Source organism: Gorilla gorilla, chromosome 14, assembly GCF_029281585.2.
Source record: "Gorilla gorilla gorilla isolate KB3781 chromosome 14, NHGRI_mGorGor1-v2.1_pri, whole genome shotgun sequence".
NCBI classification, from domain to species: domain Eukaryota; kingdom Metazoa; phylum Chordata; class Mammalia; order Primates; family Hominidae; genus Gorilla; species Gorilla gorilla.
In genome coordinates this window covers 102,573,584-102,596,523 of record NC_073238.2, presented here as the reverse complement: position 1 = coordinate 102,596,523, position 22,940 = coordinate 102,573,584, and the positions used below count along the sequence as shown (strand labels likewise).

Sequence of the window (22,940 nt, the reverse complement as noted above, 5' to 3'; positions counted from 1 at the left end):
GGTTCCATATGAACTTTAAAGTAGTTTTTTTCCAATTCTGTGAAGAAAGTCATTGGTAGCTTGATGAGGATGGCACTGAATCCATAAATTACCTTGGGCAGTATGGCCATTTTCATGATATTGATTCTTCCTACCCATGAGCATGGAATGTTCTTCCATTTCTTTGTATGCTCTTTTATTTCACTGAGCAGTGGTTTGTAGTACTCCTTGAAGACATCCTTCACGTCCCTTGTAAGTTGGATTCCTAGGTATTTTATTCACTTTGAAGCAATTGTGAATGGGAGTTCAATTGTGAATGGGAGTTCCAATTGGGAATGGATTTGGCTCTCTGTTTGGCAGTTATTGGTGTACAAGAATGCTTGTGATTTTTGTACATTGATTTTGTATCCTGAGACTTTGCTGAAGTTGCTTATCAGCTTAAGGAGATTTTGGGCTGAGACAATGGAGTTTTCTAGATATACAATCATATCATCTGCAAACAGGGACAATTTGACTTCCTCTTTTCCTAATTGAATACCCTTTATTTCCTTCTCCTGCCTAATTGCCCTGGCCAGAACTTCCAACACATGTTGAATAGGAGTGGTGAGAGAGGGCATCCCTGTCTTGTGCCAGTTTTCAAAGGGAATGCTTCCAGTTTTTGCCCATTCAGTATGATATTGGCTGTGGGTTTGTCATAGATAGCTCTTATTATTTTGAGATATGTCCTATCAATACCTAACTTATTGAGAGTTTTTAGCATGAAGGGTTGTTGAATTTTGTCAAAGGCCTTTTCTGCATCTATTGAGATAATCATGTGGCTTTTGTCTTTGGTTCTGTTTATATGCTGGATTACATTTACTGACCAAAACAGAGATATAGATCAATGGAACAGAACAGAGCCCTCAGAAATAACGCCGCATATCTACAACTATCTGATCTTTGACAAACCTGAGAAAAACAAGCAATGGGAAAAGGATTCCCTATTTAATAAATGGTGCTGGGAAAACTAGCTAGCCATATGTAGAAAGCTGAAACTGGATCCCTTCCTTACACCTTATACAAAAATTAATTCAAGATGGATTAAAGACTTAAACATTAGACCTAAAACTATAAAAACCCTAGAAGAAAACCTAGGCATTACCATTCAGGACATAGGCATGGGCAAGGACTTCATGTCTAAAACACCAAAAGCAATGGCAACAAAAGCCAAAATTGACAAATGGGATCTAATTAAACTAAAGAGCTTCTGCACAGCAAAAGAAACTACCATCAGAGTGAACAGGCAACCTACAAAATGGGAGAAAATTTTTGCAATCTACTCATCTGACAAAGGGCTAATATGCAGAATCTACAATGAATTCAAACAAATTTACAAGAAAAAAACAAACAACCCCATCAAAAAGTGGGCGAGGACATGAACAGACACTTCTCAAAAGAAGACATTTATGCAGCCAAAAAACACATGAAAAAATGCTCATCATCACTGGCCATCAGAGAAATGCAAATCAAAACCACAATGAGATACCATCTCACACCAGTTAGAATGGCAATCATTAAAAAGTCAGGAAACAACAGGTGCTGGAGAGGATGTGGAGAAATAGGAACACTTTTACACTGTTGGTGGGACTGTAAACTAGTTCAACCATTGTGGAAGTCAGTGTGGTGATTCCTCAGGGATCTAGAACTAGAAATACCATTTGACTCACCCATCCCATTACTGGGTATATACCCAAAGGACTATAAATCATGTTGCTATAAAGACACATGCACACATGTTTATTGCAGCACTGTTCACAATAGCAAAGACTTGGAACCAACCTAAATGTCCAACAATAATAGACTGGATTAAGAAAATGTGGCACATATACACCATGGAATACTGTGCAGCCATAAAAAATTATGAGTTCATGTCCTTTGTAGGGACATGGATGAAATTGGAAATCATCACTCTCAGTAAACTATCGCAAGGACAAAAAATCAAACACCGCATGTTCTCACTCATAGGTGGGAATTGAACAATGAGAACACATGGACACAAGAAGGGGAACATCACACTCTGGGGATTGTTGTGGGGTGGGGGGAGGGGGGAGGGATAGCATTAGGAGATATACCTAATGCTAAATGACGAATTAATGGGTGCAGCACACCAGCATGGCACATGTATACGTATGTAACTAACCTGCACGTTGTGCACATGTACCCTAAAACTTAAAGTATAATAATAATAAAATTAAAAAATAATAAAAATAAAAAATAAATAAAATAAAATCTATCAACATATTACACAATATAAAAACAACAAAAAAGTGATCCAGCTTCCGGGAAAGGCAGAGGGTGGCAGTGAGAGCAGAGTCAGGATGGTCATGTTGGAGATCATTTTCTATAAAAACTTTTGAGCTAGGAGATTTCATGAGTTTTGGACTTGCTGAACACTTGGAGGAGTGGTACTTGCTGGGAGGGTAGTGTGCCCAGACAGGGCATGGGAACTCTGTGACACCTCCCTCCACAACCATGCCCTTAGTATGTCCTCTTTGGGTGATCATCTGTGTCCCTCATAATGCACTGGTAAGCACCAAAACCTTGTGTGAATGAGATTAAGAACACTGCATCCAGATTATCCTCTAAAGTGAGACTTTCTAAAGGACAAAGGACTGTTTCCTGTGCCTCTTATTTTTTTTTTCTACCCTGCAGCTATGTGTGGGTCCTGCCACACAAGGCTTCCAGATTAGTCAGGAAGAAAGATGCAAACAAAAAGAGAAACAGCAAACTACAGAAGACATCCAAGACAGCCAACAAAAGTATGGCATCAGTCAAGGCTTTAAGTCTTGGAAAATTAAAGCAATCAATTCAAGAAAGAGATGTTAAGAAAAAAAACAGAACCTAAACCATCCATGCCAGTCAGAAGCTTTCTGACAAGAGCTGGAACAGCACACATGAATTTGGATAGGACTGAGGTTTCTTTTCAGAACCCAGGGTTCTTAACCTGCAATGGGCTCACAGTGGCTCTAAGAAGAACCTTTCTTAGCAGGCGACTCTCCCAACCCCCACTGGTCACTGCCAATTTCAAGAAAATTCCACCTTCTAAGGGTTTAGAAAAGCTACATGATGGTAACTATAAGATACTCACTGAGTTGGGAGTAAAGAGCTCAAAAAATGATTCAGTCCCAATGCAAGACACCCACATCCTTCTTAATATAGAGGCTCTATCTGGTGTACAAAATCCCTCTTTAATTAAAAGTAAGAGCCAAGAGACAACTCAGTCCTGGTACAAAAGGGTTAAACATTCTCAAATCAATATCCCTACCCTCAGTGGCCCTGCAGCTGAGATTCTTTCTTGTCCATTGGAAAGGACATGCTGTGGTAAAGGACTATTCTCTGAAGAAACATTGAACGATACTAGTGGTTCCCCAAGACTGTTTGCTAAGGGCACTGTGTGTGCTCCTTTGCCACAAAGAACAACTGCCAAAGTTATCTCTCAAGGAAACCCCAGAATTCAATTAGAAGAGTTGGGTTAATGAGTAGAATCCCTTAGGTTATCTGATTCTTACACAGATCCCTTTAAAAGTGAATATGATTGTTATCCCACCTCCAGTTTTAATAAGGTTATACCTGAACTGAACCTTAGAAACTGGTTGGCTCTTGGTAGGTCTACATCTTCTACATGTCTAATAAAATTCCTTTTGGCAGGCTAAGAACAAGCAACCCTTGGTGCTAAACCAGATCATCAAGAGGCCCTCAAAGCTACTACAAATCAACAGGAAGTTGCTAATACCACCTCTGTCCTAGGACAGATCTTCAGTGCTATCCCACATCAGTGGCAACTTCATGCCAAGGCCCTGGGTAAGACCCCAGATCCAACAAAGGTTCCTGGTGCTATTCCAGTCCAAGAAGAGCTCTTTGGTACTATCTTAGACCAACAAGAAACCCTTGGTATGAGTAGGGGCATTGCCCCATACTTGCCTCTCTTCCTTCCTGTTCCTCCAAATCCAAGTGCTACCTATCATGCTCCTCCCAAATGGCCTGAGCCCTACGGCACTGTCTCATATCGGTTTGTGGTCCAGAGTGCTATGTAGATTTTGCCTTTGGACTCAGGACACACTCCTCAATCATCATCAACCCCAGAGAAAAATTCATTACCTCCAGCAATGGCTATAAGCAATGTAGAAAATGAAAAGCAAGTTCATATAAGCTTTCTGCCAGATAACACTCGGGGTTTCCTAATAGCCCCTGAGAGAAGACTCTTCCGTGCTTCATTGGGTATTGCCCAACTCTCCCAGGCAGGTCCCAGCGAATCAGAAAGAGGGAGCTCCCAGGTCAGCATAACAAGCACAGTTCATGTTGTCAACACCACAGTGGTGACTATGCCAGCTTGACTGGTCAGTATCTCCTCTTCTCCTTCTTAAACCACTTTATTACCCACTTTGAAAAAAAAGGAAATGAAAGCAATATGAGGTCTGTGAACCCTACCAGCAGCAGTGCAACTTTGGTGAATGCACTAGTTGCAAGAAGAGAAAGAACAGCCATCAGATCTTAAGAAGAGGAAATGTTAGGAGCTGAAAAAGACATCATCTGTCATTGTGCCTTTGGAGGTTATAAAGGAAATCAAGAGGCCCAAGAGGGAAAAGAAACCCAAAGTTTTAAAGGCAGATTTTGACAACAAATCAGTAAATGTCCCCAAGTCAGAATCCACAGACTACAGCAGATGGGGAAGAACAAGGATTGGAATTGAATCCACGTCCCCTTGAAATTATAACTAAACTTGAAGAAAGCATGACAACCATTGAGGTGGAGAAGATGTAAAACAAGAAATTACATTTAACTGATCATGTCAAAGGAGATTTCAGTGCTAATGTCCCAGAAGCTGAAAAATCGAAAGACTCCGAATTTGACAAGAGACAAACCTCCAAAATTGTTTGTACAAACTTTAAGAAATGGCACTAAACATGTACACTATTTATCAATGGAAACAAATGTGTCATTTAAAAAATTTAATATTGAAGAATTTGGCAAGACATTTAAAAACAATCTTATAAATTCCTAAAAGACACCTGCCATGAGCTCCGTTGCTACTAATGCAAGTTGTTATCATCTCAAAGGAGAAGTAACGTTTTAGTCTTCCAGCAGTCTGGCTTTAACTGCAATTCCATTCCACATTCTTCACACTCCAACATAAACTGTCATGGTATTACACACAATGAAGTTGATAAACCACAGACTCCTGAGGTTATACCAAGTAAAGAACCAAAAGATGGATCTCAACCAAGTCTCTTATCCTTAATGAAAGGTAAGAGATTAACACTGGAGGAAGTGGCAGCCATAGAGGTCTTGACTCAGCTCTCGGAAGCCCCATCAGAGAATTCTTCCCCATCAAAGTCAGAGAATGATGAAGAATCAGAGCAGAGAACAGCTAGTTATCTCTTTTTAAGCCAGAATTAAATTCATCCAAGAGTGATACCAATGAAAGTATTACTCAAGGTAGAATTACTCTTGACAGTTGTTGCAAGAATTTCCATCAGTTGCCCCTAAAAAATAACAAGTTGGGATATTGTAACCAGTTACTGGACAGTAGCAAAAAAGAAAAATTGGTATAGATGGCCTATCAGGTCAAGATGCAGCTGATACTCAAATTGAAGAACATGTTGCAACACAGTTGACATAACTTGCTTCAATAATTAATTTCAATTATATAAAACCAGAGGACAAAAAGGTTGAAAGTACACTGACAAGCCTTGTTGCATGTAATGTATAGCAAAAATACCATCAGGAGAAGGGTGTAATACAATAGAAACCACCTTCAAGTTTCCAAAATAATCATAGTTCATCATTAACAAAGTAAAAGAACACAACCCAGAAAAAGACAAAATCTACCTCATCAGGAGATTGTTGGAAAAAGAAGCCCATGCTTGCTGTTAAAGAGCAACTCATGTACCAGAGACTGACAACATTACCTTATATCTCTCATGAGACATCCTTACTGAAGTCAGCACCAACTCTTAGGAGTGTAAATATTGCATGTTCAGGTGGAATTACAATGGTTTCTACCAAAAGTGAAGAGGAAGTATGTTCATCCAGTGTTGAAACATCAGTTTTCCACAGCAAAGCATGCACAATGAAATTCTGGTGAATATGCCATGAATTTCTTTACTATCCCTACAAAACACCTGATGTCTATAACTAAAGATTCTGAACTGCCCACCTGCAACTGTCTTGATCGAGTTACACGAAAAATCAAAGGCTCATATTATATACACCTGAGGCAGGACTAGGTGTTGCTGCTGTCAGGGAAATCATGGTGAATATGTATGGTGAAAAAGGAAACATAATAAGGATAGAAACAGTAGTGTACACTGGTAATGAAGGGAAAAGCTCTAATAGGTGTCCAATCATTAAGTGGGTTTTAACAAGAAGCAGTAATACAGAAAAAGCTCTCTGGTCTAGCAGTGTACAGGCCACCACTGTCCAACTGCTGTGATAGTGATGCTCATCATGGTGTGGGATGGCAATCACTTCTCAGTGGCTGACTGGCTGTACACAGAGCTCACCAAGAATCTAAGGTCATACAGTATGCATCCCACCAACCGAAGATGCATCCTCCATTAAAATCGTACCTGTACATGTTAAGGAATTGATCCAGAGACATGTGGCACTTCATTGTCGTTTGGCTGTTCATGGAGTATGTACTTTAATGGCTGTAAGTTTGGTAGAGGCCCAAGCTCCAGAAGATTTGGAATTGATTCAAGCTCTCTCTTACATACCTACTATGAAAGAATTACTAAAGGACATAATCCAGAAAGACAATATATAAAACTGGAACAAATTTGTGTGGAACATGAGGCCATGGAAAAAAACCTTGAAGATAACTTAAAGAGTTTGGCTACACAATTAGTTCCAATATATAAGCAACATGCTCCATTAGCTTACCAAAATCAGGTGGAACATGAAAATGTTGCACAAGAATGTTAGCTTGGCAGCAAGGATAGTTTTTCCTTCTCTGGCATCATTGCTTGCCTGGACTTCTCTGCCCGACCCCACAAAGACATTCACAACACGAATAATGGAAGCACTGTGGTTTGTACTTCAATTCAAGAAGATAACTGCTCTTTGGGTGTTATTCCTCAAGATAAGCAGCTCCATGTGCTACTTCTTTATACACTTTCAGACACAGATGAGTTTGGCTGAAGGGAGGGAATGGAAGCCAATATCAAATCTGGGACCATTGAGGTCCTGGCACCTTGACGCAAAGAAAAAAAAAAGAAAAAAAAAGAAGAACATGTTTCGTTCAGCCTTTTCCCAAGTTCTGAGAAGAAGAGGGCTGTGATGATGATGGAGGTTCTCGCATGTAAGATAAGGGCAGTGGAGAAAAAAACACATTCCCCTAATCAAGTGGAGGAATAACTCAGCAACAATAAACCTCAGTAAGGCTTCACTGCTGCCAATCTTCTCAATTAAAACAGAGACAGTGCAACCTAAAGTAAAGGAACCCTATTTTATCTTAAAAGATTTGTGAGGCCACAACACTAAAACCTATTCTCTGATTCCATCCATTTGTCACCCAGTGAAAGAGGCCATTGCATCTCCAGGCTTCTCCTGGTCCCCGAAGACTGCTTCAGTCACCCAGCTCTATTGAAGAAGGATGCAACAGTCCCCTACAGGTTTTCAGAAAGAAGTAGCATTCCCCACTGCTCACTGCACGATGCTTTCTGGAAGACTCAGTGGTGCCAATGCAGCTGCTGCGGAATGCTCTAGAATTGCACAGCCTGGCGAAGTGGCTTCTCCCCCCACTCTGTCTCCCCCTGTGACAGAGCCCTTGGTTTCTTCTCAGCCTCCCACTGGTCTAACTGAACCACTAACTTCTCATCAGCCAAGCCAGCAGCACCCCTTCCTCAACTCTTCTCAAGACCTCGCCTCTTTGATGGAAGATGATGAGCAGCATTCTGAAGCAGATGAGCCTCTATCAGGCTAGTTGCTATCTGATGACTGCCTGTCACCTGCTGAAAAGAAATTGTCCCACCTAGGTGAGTATTGGTCAGACAGTGAGCACATATTTTTGGCTGCATATATTGGTCAGGTGGTCGTGGCACAGCTCAGTTTTGATTCAGTGTGCCCTGTGAGAGCTTCACACTATGACTCCTGTGAGCATCTAAAGCCTAGTCAATCAATTCACCTCTCCCTTGTCTTTTACCAGCACAAAAACCTGAATAAGTCCCAACATGATCCTGAACTAAACAAAATTAAGTTTCAGGCTAAAGAAGCTAAGAATGAGAAAATGAAGGCCTCAGAGCAAAAAGACCAGGAAGCTGATGAAGGTCCTGAACTGTCCTCTAAGGAAATTATTTTAACCAAGTTCCTTCTCATAAAGCATTAACATTAACCCATGACAATGTTGTCACCACGTTTCCTTATGCTGTCACATACATTGCGGTGCCCTATAACCATTGGGTCTGAAGGCATTTCCCCGCCTCTTAATGCCCTTGCTAGTGCACTGTACTTTTTCAAGGTGCTATTAAAAGAAAATCACGTGCTCTTTACTCTGTTTTCTTCTAACTTATTTTAAGTCTGAGGTAAAAAAAAAATGAGGTGAGTATTCTTAACTGAGATTATATTTTGACAATTGGTAGAAGCTGCACATTTTAAGCAAAAATAAAAGTTTTATTGTTTTAAATACAAAAAAATAAAAATTTTGCTTAATTCAATAGATCTAGAAAAGGTAGTTGAAAAATTCAATTTGCTTATGATTTTAAAATATAATTAGTATTCTTAGCAGACTAGCACTAATATTGAACCTCCTTAATCTAGACAGACACATTTGTAAAACTATACCTACATGATAATCATGACACATTAACTGTACTATTAAGCTAATACAAGATTATAAATGTCTACATTGTCATTTCTCTTCCCTCAGAATATTTCAACACCTAGCCAACTGTGAAAAAAAGAATTAAGATTAGCAAAAATTAAAAAAAAGCAAGAAAAACAAACAAAAGACAACAATGTATCCTACCTTTCATTCAATTGCAAGCAATTTGGAGCTGTTTATATTTCACATTTTTCCAGTAGAGTAGTCATTATTAGTATAATTTGTAGCTAACTCTTTGGTCAAATTTTGTAGAAACACTCTGATGAATAGTAAACATTCTAAGGAAAGTGAAGAGCCCTTACAGCTGAAAGCACTCAGCTTTGAAGGGTTAGTTAGACAAAGCTTTCAGAAAGGTTTGCTATAGCTCTTATCTGTATTTGCTTCTACAGTAAATTAATCTCTGTCATTGTATAGTTTTCTTGATTTGCTGTCATTATGAAGGGTTTATATAAGGCAAGTGTTTGCTCGAGTAACATTATTACTTCACTTTATAGAGAATTGATTCCTAACAACTCTGCTTCATTGAATAAAATCTTCTATCACAGAGGTTCAAGTTTAGGAGCTTTAAAACATGGTCATTTCTGCGTCCTTGTCTTGAATAAGGGTCTTAAATAGTGTTTTAGTCCCCTTTGCTTTGTATTCTTTCCCATTTTTTTCATTAATCAACTTGTTTTCCTTTTATTTTTAGTTGACATGTGATAATTGTACGTATTTATGGGATATAAAGCATAATGATTAAATCAGGGTAGTTAGCCTGTCCATCTCCTGGAATATTTATCATTTTTTTGTGTGGGCAGTTTTTGCAGGTGGCTGCTTGTTTCAAAACCATTAACCCTTATCTGATTTTATTTTATTATTATGCCATATTTCAAAAACAAATCTAGATTTTGGTCCATTTTGTTTGATTTTTTATTAATAGTCTTTTAGTTGCAATACACAAAATTACAAAGGAAAATGCCATTATATTTAAAAGATGTTCAAAATTTTGTGCCTAGTTTCCTGGTACAGGACACCTTGTGATGCTTAACGAGCAAGCAAATTAGGCATCAATCAATCAGTTAAGTAATTTTGAAACTAGTCCTCTATAATACACAAAGGCAATCATCTATTGATACTTCTATATTGGTTTTGGTGGCAATTGATAAAAACAGAAGCATCGATAACTGGAAAGCATCTATTTTTCTAATTTTTCTTTCTTAGTTACTCATCCTCTTTGATTAATTTTCCACATTTTGCTTTACCCATCTCCACTGCAATGTTCTTTTCTATTCCTTCCATTCAGCAGGTAGTGGAAACCGAAAGAAATGAAGCTTAGAGCTGGTAATTTGCGACTTAACAGCATCACCCATTAGCCACAATTCACTGAACAAATTGGACACTTTCGTAGACAAATTAAGTAAATAAATAAAAGTTTATTTGGCTTGCTTGTAGTGTCTCTACTTTTTTTCAACATTCACGATACATTACATTAAATAATCTTCCTAACAGCATATATTTTAATTTATAAAGAATATTCTAGGATTTTTCAAATGCCAGACTTTGTTAAAAATGGAGTTCTTATGATAATTTAAGAGAGAAGATAATTACAATATGATTTATAAGAAAAAATAACTACAAGCATGCTGTGTCCCCTCCAAATCTCATCTTTAAACTTACTTCCGGGACAGGCGAGGTAACACATGCCTGTAATCCCAGAGCTTTGGGAGGCCAGAGTGGGTGGATCGCTTGAACCCAGGAGTCTGAGAATAGCTTTGACAACATGGCGAAACACAATCTCTACAAAAAATACAAACACTTAGCTGGGTGTAGTGGTGCACACCTGTGGTCCCAGCTACCTGGGAGACTGAAGTGGAAGGATGACCTGAGCCCTGGAAGCAGAAGCTGCAGTGAGCTTTAATGGTACCACTGCACTTCAGCCTGGGCGACAAAGTGAGAACTTGTCTCAAAAAAAAAAAAAAAAAGGAAAGAAACAAAATAAGCTTAATTTCCAGTGTGTCTGTAATGAGAGGTGGAGCCTTTAAGAAGTGATTGCTTTATGAGAGCTATGCCTCCTGAATGGATTAATCCACAGATTAATGAGTACTCACGGAAGGGGAACTGGTGGCTTTATAAGCAGAGAAAGAAAGACCTGAGCCAGCATATTAGCAAGCTCAACTCCCTTGCCATGCAAATATCTGCACTGACTCAGGGCTCTGCTGAGAGCCTCACCAACAACAAGACCCTCCCCAGATGCGACCCCTGGACCATGGTCTTCTCAAACATGCGGTCTCTGGACCTTGGACTTAGCCCCCATAACTGTAAGAAATAAAATATTTTTCTTTATAAATTACCCAGTTTCAAGTATTCTGTTATAAGCAACAGAAAACAGACTAATACAATGCATATTTTGTGTGTGTAGCAGTAAAATGTATAGTTCACAGTAGAATAAACATTGCATTGGTCAACCCTGGCTTCTGGAAAACTTCAGGGCTGCTACAAGTGTATTTCTGTGTGATTTCATTTCTGTCATTTTAGAAACCAACCCCAGTGAAAGCTATGTTGTTCAAGACCCCAGCCTGGAACTGCCCTCTGGGTTTTTATAGTTTTTAAAGTAATGCAATTTGTTGACCCATCAAATCAGTTCCTTTTGAAGGTATGTAGTAGATGCTGTCAGAGATGTAAATAGGTGTCCTCCAATACCTTTCAATATTTTTGAGTATTTATTCCTCAGATGTCCATGTCTTTTGTTTCTTACAGGTCTGGGTACCATACATTTCAGAGGACTAATCTTGGCTATTAGACCTGCTTTGCCTAGACAACAGCGACTGGGAATTTATGCCTATCCCACTGTTGGGCAGCCTGGCAGAACAGGCAAGGATTTACTTTTACACCAGTATGAAACTCAGTTATCTTGCCTCCTGTATGGACAAATGCTAAGATATAATTTATATCCCAGAGCTTCACTCCATGGTCAGGCCGAAGCTGGACTTGGCCTGAACTTGCACCCTTGCCTGGAGCTATCACACTCTTCACCAGTTTATCTGAAAACATTTCTATAGTAAACCGCTTGCACACTAATCCTGGTCTCATGATCTGCTGCTGCAGAACTTAAGATGGATGATAAAGAAGGCCAGTAGTCATAGCCATATAAATCCCAACAGATTAAGTGAATTTTCCAAAATCATGCCACCAGTGGATGGTGGGTCAGAAAGTTGAGTCCTGATCTTCTCTTTTAAATGCAGAATATTGTAAAGCAAACAAACTATAGCTTACATATCATATGATCACATCTGGAATATAATTTCATATCTTCAAAGTGTCTTCAGAATCAATGTTTTCATCGAAAATTACAGGTAAGGTCAGAGGTGATGATGATTTGAGCTGATATGTGCTATTAGGGGAAAAATAAAGAAGAAAAAATCTAAGGGAGATTACGAGCACAGAGTATTGTAATAAATAGGGACATAAAGCTAAGCCTTTTGCAGAGGTGAGATTTGAGCAAATGTTTGAAGGAGGAGAGGTGTTAGGTTATATCAGGGCAAAGAGTGTCTCAAAGAGGGAAAAGCGAGTGAAAAATTTCAATGCCTGATGTGATGTAAGACTGGCAAGGTGTCTAGTGCGGCTGTAGCAGAATTAGTGATGAGGAAAGAAAGTCAGAAAGAGAAGGTCATCTCAGATCATGTAGGACATATCCAACCACTGCTAAAATAAATTTTTACTGATTCTTGACATGCATGTGCATAATACATTTTCCACTGCATATTCCTAAGCCTGAAATGTGTGAGAGATTGTAAAATAGAATTCAGTGTGAGACACAGATGAAAGAACAAGAACAACTGCTTCACTGAAAATTGAGTAACATTAGCCTGATAGTTAACTTCTGACTTTTGCTCTCTATGACACAACTCCACCATGGAGACTCAAAATAATGGACTTGATGGGTAACCATGGTTCCTAAGAAATTCCAAACTACACTGGAGTAGCACAGAGCTCCAAAACAAACCAATCCTGAAATGGCAAGGAAAGGATTTGTTTCAAGTAATCTATTACTTTTCCTTTTCCTCACTGTGGCTTTTTTTTTCCTTCTTTCACTGTGGCTTTTGCCATTTAAAGTTCTACTCTTAGCCTGTGCAACATAGTGAGTAGCTGTCTCTAAAAAAAGTTAAAATAAAAAAAGTTTGACTTGCCTTTCATTAAGGAGATGGTCTTCCTTATATACACCACTATAAGAGTAAATCTTCAATGCATTGAACTGATTGTAAGTTATATTCACAGTTAATCTGAAGGCGCTGGCCCACAGAGACTAATTCCTCTGCATTGGAACAAATTTCCTCTGTTTTTCATGGTAGAAACACTGTTTAGTATAAGCAAAGCCATAGATGTTTTTTTTGTGTGGTTTTTTTTTTACATTTTATTTTAACCTAGTTGGAAAGATTTGTCTTCTACTAGGAGATGAAAATCACTGAAAAGATTAATTAAGATTAATTTTAACAGTAAAATGATTTTGTCTTTGGTTCAAAAATATTCTGGCTGTTATGTAACAAGGGCAAAGATAGACACAGCAAGACGGGTTAGGTTATAGAAGTAAACACAGTGCAGTGGATGCTGTTGGCAGTGCTGAGATTCTGCTCATTCACAGAGCTTATTGGCTGCTGATGACTCATCTGAATACCCTCTCCAGGAACTGACTTCAGCTGACAGCTACTGCTCAGTCCCAGATAATTTGCCTCTCTTAGGAGCAAGGCATTTCTACTGACTGATGGATGGTGCTGTGTGGGGAGGGGATTTCCGAAGAGCAATTCCAGCTCCAAAGTTCTGTGAAATTGGCTGACGCCAACATTGCAAATACATTCCAGTTCATCTCCTCCCTTGCCCAATTCTGCTTCCCAAGATTTCCCTCCATAAATATTGCTCCCAGAAACAGTTCTCTCAAAATCTCCTGAAGATAATCGCGGTATCTGAATATGTTTCCTGCAGAATGCCACCTAAAAGGACTCGCAAATAGGGTGCAAAGTATAGAGAAAGACACGAGTCAAAAACTCAAGTTTCAGCCAAAAGAAAATTGAACTGAAGTCATCCCAAATAAGGTAAGTTGGAGGTAGAACAGGTTTGAGAAAAAGACCAGAGTTTAAATTTAGGACATAAAATATTTGAGATATCTATTAAACACTCAAGTGAGTATGCCAAGTAGGCAATGGGTTATATAAATCTGGATGTTAAATAGAGTAGGATAGAGAAAGAAATGAGGCAACTGTCAGCATATTGATTATTTTAAAGATGATTTTTGCATGGGAGAGAATATAGTCTGATTTTACATCATAGAAGGATACAGTCCCTACCAGCTTTTAGATTTTACTGACCATTTAAATCAAATATATGTGTGCATTTTGGGGTGTAGTTAAAAATTCTATTCTCTGTTAGATGTAGAGTTCTACACATAGAATGCAAATTTATTAATCATATTATTTATGATGCATGTCTATATAAATACATGGATATTGATATAGTTTGGCCATGTCCCCACCCAAATCTAATCTTGAATTGAAGTTCCCATAATCCCCACGTGTTGTGGGAGGGACACAGTGGGAAGTAATTGAATAATGGGGGCGGTTACCCCCATGCTATTCTCATGACAGTGAGTGAATTCTCACGAGATCTGATGGTTTTATGAGGTGCTTTCCCCCTTTGCACAGCACTTCTTTCTCCTGACATCTTGTGAAGAAGGATGTGTTTGCTTCTCCTTCTGCCATGATTGTAAGTTTCCTGAGGCCTTCCCAGCCATATGGAACTGTGAGCAAATAAACCTCTTTTCTTTATAAATCACCCAATCTTGGGTATTTCTTTACAGCAATGTGAGAATGGACTAATGCAGATACATGCATATGTTCATATATTGTGTATATATGCATGCATAATACAATTTTTATACACAGCATCTCTGTGCATTATCTTAGTTAACATTATTTAATCATTAAGAATTTTGCTTATTTTTAAATCTTGATTTATTTTTGAGAGAGATTTGTTAAATACCATTATTGCTTTCTCTGTTTCTCTCTATAGCTCTCTCAATTGTACTTATGTATATTTTGAAAATGAGTTGATAGAATACATTTTAAGATGAGTAAAAGAAAAATAAACATTTTACCAGCGCAAAGTATTTTGTTTCTTACAATGTTTGCTTTAAATTTTATTTTGTCAAAAATAGAACACAACTGAGTTTTAATTGATATTTGCCTAATCTGTTTTTCCCCTTCTGTTTCAAAATTTCCATGCTTTTTGTTAAGTGTATCTTCTGAAAATGATATTATAATTGAATCCTGTTTTTCTAAAACTTAATTTGAAAACCTTTGAATTTTGACACTGTAGTAGAGGCAGTTTCCATTTGAGTATTGCTAAAATTTAGGACTGATTTCAGGTGTTTAAAAATATTTTCTCTTTATAGTATTTTGTCTTCTTTTCTGAATTTTAATATTAAGATTCTTTTCTATTTAAGGGTCATATATGTTATACAGTCCATTTTTATTCTTATATTTGTTCCCTGTTCATATTTCTTAATTAAAAAATAAGAGCTGCACCTTTCCCTAATAAAATTCATACATCATATCATGGATACATACTCCTTTGATTTCTCCCCTGCTTTGATCATTGGTCTATCATCATGATTATATGTCTAACACTTTAGTTCTGGGATGATTTTTTCTTTCTCTTCTTCTCAGTCTTTCTTCACCTTATCCTCCTCCTTTATTTTCCTCACTATGAATATTTCACTAGACAACAATAAACTTTACCTTATGTATCTATTGCAGTATATTCTTTGACTGATTTCTTTTCTTATTGAATATCTCTTCCTAAAAGTGTTTAACTGGCCTGGTGTGGTGGCTCACACCTGGAATCCCAGCACCTTGGGAGGCCGAGGCAAGCGGATCAGTTGATGTCAGGAGATCCAGCCCATCCTAGCTAACACGGTGAAATCCCATCTCTACTAAAAATACAAAAAAAAAAAAAAAAAAAAAAATTAGCCGGGCGTGGTGGCACACGCCTATAATCCCAGCTACTCAGGAAGCTGAGGCAGGAGAACGGCATGAACCTGGGAGGTGGAGCTTGCAGTGAGCCAAGATCATGCCACTGCACTCCAGCCTGGGCGACAGAAGGAGACTTGGTCTAAAAATAATAATAATAATAATACAAAAATTAGCTGGGTGTGGTGGTAGGCACCTGTAATCCCAGCTACTAGGGAGGCTGAGGCAGGAGAATTGCTTGAACCTGGGAGGCGGAGGTTGCAGTGAGCCGAGATCGCGCCCTTGCACTCAAGCCTGGGCAACAGAGTGACACTCTGTCAAAAACAAAACAAAACAAAACAAAAAAGCATTTAACTGTGGATCTTCATCTGACAGATAAACCCTTTGGTATCATTGAGTCCTGGGAATATTTTTATTACATCCATACCTTTGAACAACAATTTGGTTGGAAATAAATCTAAGTACAAAGTTATTTTTCTTCGAAACTTATAACTATTATTCCCTTTCCAATATTGAAAATGAGAAGTCTGGTATTAATCTCCTTCTTAATTCTTTATAAATCATAGGCCTTTAAACTTTGCTTTCTGTGTGCTTTTAGCATTTTCTCTTAAGTTTTAATATTTTTGATTTCATTATTATATATTTAAATGTGGATTATTTCTATATTTAATATTTAAAATTTGTTTTTTATTTTGCATTAAAATTTATTTTACCTTATTATTAATTTATTTTATCTCGCTATATACTATTTAAATGTCTGTATATAAAATCTTTGTCCATTTGTTCTAAGAATTCTGCTTCAGTTGGTGTAAGATGAATAGTTAACATTTCTTCAGAGTGTTTTCTATTTCTTAGATGGCTTTTTTTTTGGCACATGAGTACAAGGTTCCCTGACAGTAATTGCTACTCAATCTGGTAATCTTTTCTGGAAATGGGTAAAAGGCTAGCCCTGTAGCCAGAATCTCAGGAAAGGGAACCAAGAAATCACAGAAAGATTATGTATCATTCACATTTGTGGTTCCTTACCAGGCAATTACTTGCCACTTTTTCTCCCATTTAACTACTGGGAAAAATTAGCATTGCAAAAACCTGCTTCCTCAGCTTTGCATGGGAACTTTGAAGGGTAGAAATTGAGGAACAAATGCTCAAGGGCAGATCAACTGGTTCACAACCACCATTTTTCATAGATTCCCTAACCCAATGGGCATTTATGCTGTATTGGGTTCATCCCTCCCCACTATTAGAACAAGAACTGTTGCAGAAAATTTCTATGTGAAACACTAAAGTGAAGGATAGGAATAAGGTGAAGTTAAATGATTCCTTTCAACCTATCATCTTACTGACACCTTCACCTTTATTCCCATCCTTGTCACCAGTTCAGGACAATACTGAGTCTACCCAAGAGCTTCACAAAGGTTTTTGTTTGTTTCTGGCTTATTCCTGAAAAATGTGTATCCCTTTTCTATATTTTCTCTTGGACTAGTTTTAGGGGAAGCTAGCATGATGCTAGTTTGCCATTAGTACAGGACAGATACTAGAAGCATTTTATTCTTTACTTGATTCATTAATGTCTACCCATCTTTTCTTTTGAAAATTTCATCTTCCTTAGTACAATTCCAACTTTCTCTCATGAACTCACATATAACATTGCTTTGCATTTACAATATTTTAAATATCTCAAACAATTTAAAAATAGAAATTAGAATTAGTCTGATAATAAAAATGTTATGATAATAAACATTCCTTTTATTCAGTAACCCAAATAATATTATTTTGTCCTATTATAATGCACTTAGCATTGCGAATAATTAACACAATTTGTAAAATAGAAACATGAGACATTCTTTGCCATTGAGAAATACATAATGTATATTATAGAACAAATGTAATATGTAAGAGAATTATAATACATAATTATATAATTAGTAATATCCCTCCTATCTTAGTTTGGGCTGCTATAACACAAATATCATAGACTGGGTAATTTAAATAACTTCTGTTTCTCACAGTTCTGGAGTCTGGGAAGTCCAAGATCAAGGAACTGGCAGTGTCTGGTGAGGACGCTCTTCCTAGTTTGCAGTGTTGTCTTCTCCTTGTATCCTGACATTTTAGTGGGGGAGTAAGAGAGGGGAAGCACTGTCCTATAGTGTTTCTTCTTATAAAGGCACACATCCCAACATGAAGGATCCATCTTCATGACCTAATCACCTCCCAAATGCCCCATCTTTAAATACCATCACACTTGCTATTAGCCTTTCAATATATGAATTTTGGGGAACACAAACATGCAGCCCATATCACTTCCTATAAATATTGCAATTCATCTATACACATGCTGATATGGTTTGGCCATTACCCCACCCAAATGTCATTTTGAACTGTAGCTCCCATAATTCCCACATGTCTTGGGAAGGACCCAGTGGGAGGTTATTGAATCATGGGAGTGGGTCTTTCCCTTGTTGTTCTCATAATAGTGAATCAGTATCATGAGATCTTATGGTTTCATACACGGGAGTTCCTCTGCACGAGCTCCCTTGCCTGCCACCATGTATGTGTCCCCTTGCTTTTCCTATGTCTTCTGCCATAATTGTGAGGCCTCCCCAGCCATGTGGAACTGTGGGTCCATTAAACCTCTGTCCTTTATAAATTACCCAGTCTTGGGTATGTCTTTATTTGCAGTGTGAGAACAGACTAATACATGTGCCTACTATTTTCTGCCAGACAAGAGCAAGACAGGCACGTGCAAGTATTATATCTTAGTTTTTAAATAAAAATTTCTTAAATAAGAGTTGTTAAATAAGTATTCACTAAAGGAGTGAAATTTCAGGATTTTAATTAAAGAAAATATCAGCTTAGACTGCAGTAAAGAAGGAAGATCATGAAAATGTCAACTTGGGGTTGTTCTTGAAAAGTTTGAAGGTTTACTCAGGCAAAAAGGTTGACAAAGGCTAATTAATACATAATAATTAATATTTGACATAATGGATTCATGACAATTAATAGGAAAAGGACAGTGGCAAGAGTAAACCAGTGCAATTTTGAAGGAGTGATGGGAAATAAGGTTTAATTAAAAAGTTCATGTCATGCTTTAGGGACTTTAGAAGATATCTAATAATATGTGGCACCTATTTCTCAGACATTGTGCTAAGTGATGTTCTAAAATATTATTTGCAATTCAGTCTACCATTCATTAACTTCATGCTTCAGATGAAGAAACCGAGGCTCAGGAAAAAAGGTAAAGGAAAGAATAAAAGAGATAAAATTAAAGTAAACCTGAACTTCATGTCTCAGAGGAAGCAATTGTGAATGACAGAGAATCACGATCTTAAGATCACACAAGAACATTTTGTAGAATTGTAGGAGTGTTTTTGTTCCATGAATATCCTATTTCTCTGTTGGAAAGTAAGTTGGAGAACTTTGGACTAGATCTGATAAAAAATAATGATTCATGTTTTTTTGTTAATGGAAACAATGGAAGCATAATTATGATAGTGGCTGAAAAGCATTAACAAAATAATGACATTTAAGGTAATGAAAGTGCTTACTACCCTGCCGGGCCCTGAGCTAAGCATATTGTATGCACTGTCAAAAAGTACTTTGAGCAAGCCATTATTATACCAGTCTTACAGGTAAAGGCAAGTATTTATGGAGATTGTGTAAATTGTTGAAAGCTGCATATCTAGTAGGTAGTGAAAAATGCAGGCCTATCTTAAAGTGCATGCTTTGCCACCAAAAGTTTTTAAAAATGTAATATATTAACACTATTTAATAAGATTGCTATGGAATGTGAGTTTCTCTGAAGAAATACTCTGAAGGACTTTGAGGCTTAATACTGGAGATTAATGAGACAGATGAGTCACTTGGAACTAAAATTATTCTGAACCTAATCTAGTCTTTTTTTGATGATTCAGAATGCATTTTGGGAGCTTCATTATCAACACAAATTATCATTATACTGGTGATTCAAAATGCTGGATGATAAGAATATTCAACAAGATCATGTAACATGGGAATGATTCATTTCATGAATAGCTAACTTTATTAGATTATATAGTTACATCCAATTCAAAATGTCCTTCATGGAGTAAAAAAGTAACAATTTTTACCCTACTTTAAAAGAAGAATGGAATAGATTAAAAATCTTGCCCAAAGTGGTGTTAAAAAGTTACAGAACCAAAGCTAAAATCAATAAAACTGATTTCAGTGTTATTCATTAATTACCAAAATATGTTCACCAGAATAATTGTCCTCCAGGGTGATGGTGATTATCCAGTTCAAACAGGTGGGAATTTGTTGCCCGGAGTGGTGGGGGAGGAGGGGATCTTTTATAAGTAAATTAGTTTCAATTTTGCATATGGAAAAGGTGTCCAAATCATAATTGAGTATAATATTCAGGTTTACATCCAAGGCAGAATTTCACTAAGACTTCTGATGGCCATTTAGTTTTGCAAAACTTCCCACATAATATGTACACACATAGATGCTCTGAATTTCCACGAATTTTGAAAAAACCATCTTGTAATCCGTGCGTTATTGCTATTGTCCTGCAATTATTGCAATTATTCTATTTTCAATTGCTAAGATTATTGAAAATGACTGGCAATTTATCTCCATCATCATCTTCTCAATTTCTGTTGGATTGTCTTTAACACTCAGTGAATGAGGGTATTTTTTTGCATCAGTAGAATATCGGCTCCATGGCATTCCCATGTTCTCACTGTTCAAATATGAATTATTTGTATCTCCATTGCCAGAATAGATTTATTAATAATCTTAAAGAAAATCCTGTAGCATTCCCCTTCACTGTTTTGAAACTCTTTATGAATTTGTGCTACTTAAATTATTCACAAAAGTGTTAAATGACTGGCTTATTTTTTAACGAATAGAACATATTAATAAGAAAAATCTTGAAATAAAAGTTTATCTTTTCTGGCAATATATTGCACTAGAAACTATGAGAACCCTTGCAGTAGCAACTACTGAAAAATGTTGAGTAAACTAAATCAAACAAACGTTTGTAGCTGAGCTCCCAATTAGGTACAGGATTAACCAGAGGACACAAATGAAGAGGAAACTGAAAATGAGACTGTGCATGGTCCAAACAGTTTAGTGGTTGAGGCTGAGACAGAAGGGAGCTACTGTGCTTAGAATTCGGGGTTTAAATGTCACTCTTGCACATAAGAAAAGGCTTTCAATTTAAACAAAGCAGAGCTGAGAAACAGTAAAATTAATGTCTCAAGAATGTACTATAATCATAATGGAAGAGTATATACACAAAAAATTCTGGACATTAAGGAAAATAACCTGAAATGGATGTTTTCTAACTTCATCTGGATTCTGAATAAAATAAAATAATAACTTTTTTTTTTTTTTGAGGCAGAGTCTCGCTCTGTCACCCAGGCTGGACTGCAGTGGCGCGATCTCTGCTCACCACAAGCTCCGCCTCCCGGGTTCACGCCATTCTCCTGCCTCAGCCTCCCGAGTAGCTGGGACTACAGGTGCCCGCCACCACGCCCAGCTAATTTTTGTACTTTTAGTAGAGACGGGGTTTCACAGTGTTACCAGGATGGTCTCGATCTCCTGACCTCGTGATCCGCCCACCTCAGCCTCCCAAAGTGCTGGGATTACAGGCGTGAGCCACCGTGCCCAGCCAAAGTAATAATAATTAAACTTTACAATCTTTTATCAAAGAATTGACCTAAGATTTGTAGTTAGAATTTAGTCTTTCTTCCTGGAACACCCAATCTAATACAAAACTTTCACCCGGTAATGGCTTTCAGAAGAATAAGATTCAAATGATTTTTATTTTAAAAGCTTGTGCAAGATCAGTATGAAAAGAAAATAATTAAGATATAAAGGTAATACTAAATAAGGGGACAGAATTTAACATGCCTATGAATAAAAAGCATCTATTAATACAGTGTAAAGATGTAAATCCTCTTCAAATTAAGCTAAAAGCCACATGTAATAAGTTGCAATCAAAATAGTTTTCACGGTAGTTTTTGATGGTTTTCAAATAGAAATGAAAGAACACAAGATTAAATACAGCCAAAAGTTCTTGAAGAAAGAGATGAGAAGATTTTCTCTATAATATATTCATTCTTATAATCACAGTCCTCATAGTGGTGCCAGTGAAGATAAATCTGTTAGTAAAATAGAGTTTATAGTAGAGAAGCAGACTTATGTCTGTATGGAAATTAGATGTAATGAAGAGCTGTCTTTGCAATTTTCTATTTTCTTTTTTAAGAGACAGTGTCTCATTCTGTCACCCAGGCTGGAGTGCAGTGACATTACCTTGACTCACTGCAACCTCTGCCTCCCAGGCTCAAGTGATCCTCCCACCTCAGCCTCCCAAGTAGCTGGGACCACAGGCCACCTAGCCTGGCCAATTTTTGTATTTTTTTGGTACAGACAGTGTCTCACTATATTTCCCAGGCTGGTTGTGTCCTCCCATAATGCTGGTGTTACAAGTGTGAGCTACCTTGCCTGGACCTATAAATTTTAGAAGAAAGCAATGATTCCTTGAACAATGTGATGAAAAGAAACCTAGTTATGAATTGGAGAAAGAGAAGTAATAGATTTCTACAATATACTCAATCCAAAAATAGATTTCTTATGCATTAAAGACTAAATGTAGAAGAAAATGTATGTGATTATCTATATGGCATTGATATCAGAAATAAGTTTTATATAAAGCAAGATAGAAAAATAAAACATATTTCTAAAATTTGCATTAATAATATTCTGTGCATCCAAATATTTTATACATATATTAAAATGCAAACTACAGACTCTAAGATGTTTATAATGCATATAGTTGAGAAATATTCATAGCTAAAATACATAAAGAATTTTTTTTAATTTCCATTTTAAAAATTATTTATTTATATTGTAGATTCAGGGGTACTTGTGCAGATTTGTTACATGGGTATATTGCATAATGCAAGGTTTTGTGTTTCTAGTGAACCCATCACACAAATAGTGAACATAGTACTCAGTAATAAGTAATTTTTCAGTCATCACTCCCACTCCACCATCCCCACTTTTGGAGTCCCCAGTGTCTGTTGTTTTCATCTTTATGTCTACGTGTACCCATTGATTAG

At 37.3% G+C, this 22,940-nt stretch overlaps 1 long non-coding RNA gene and 1 pseudogene across 1 annotated transcript in view; one reads left to right on the top strand and one right to left on the bottom strand.

Annotated features, from left to right (window-relative positions):
- Window positions 1-22,940, bottom strand: part of LOC109029281 (uncharacterized) — a 211,155-nt gene that overhangs the window by 166,572 nt on the left and 21,643 nt on the right. The gene's annotated exons all lie outside the window — the stretch shown is intronic.
- LOC101126842 (methylcytosine dioxygenase TET1-like) lies at window positions 5,894-8,424 on the top strand (annotated as a pseudogene).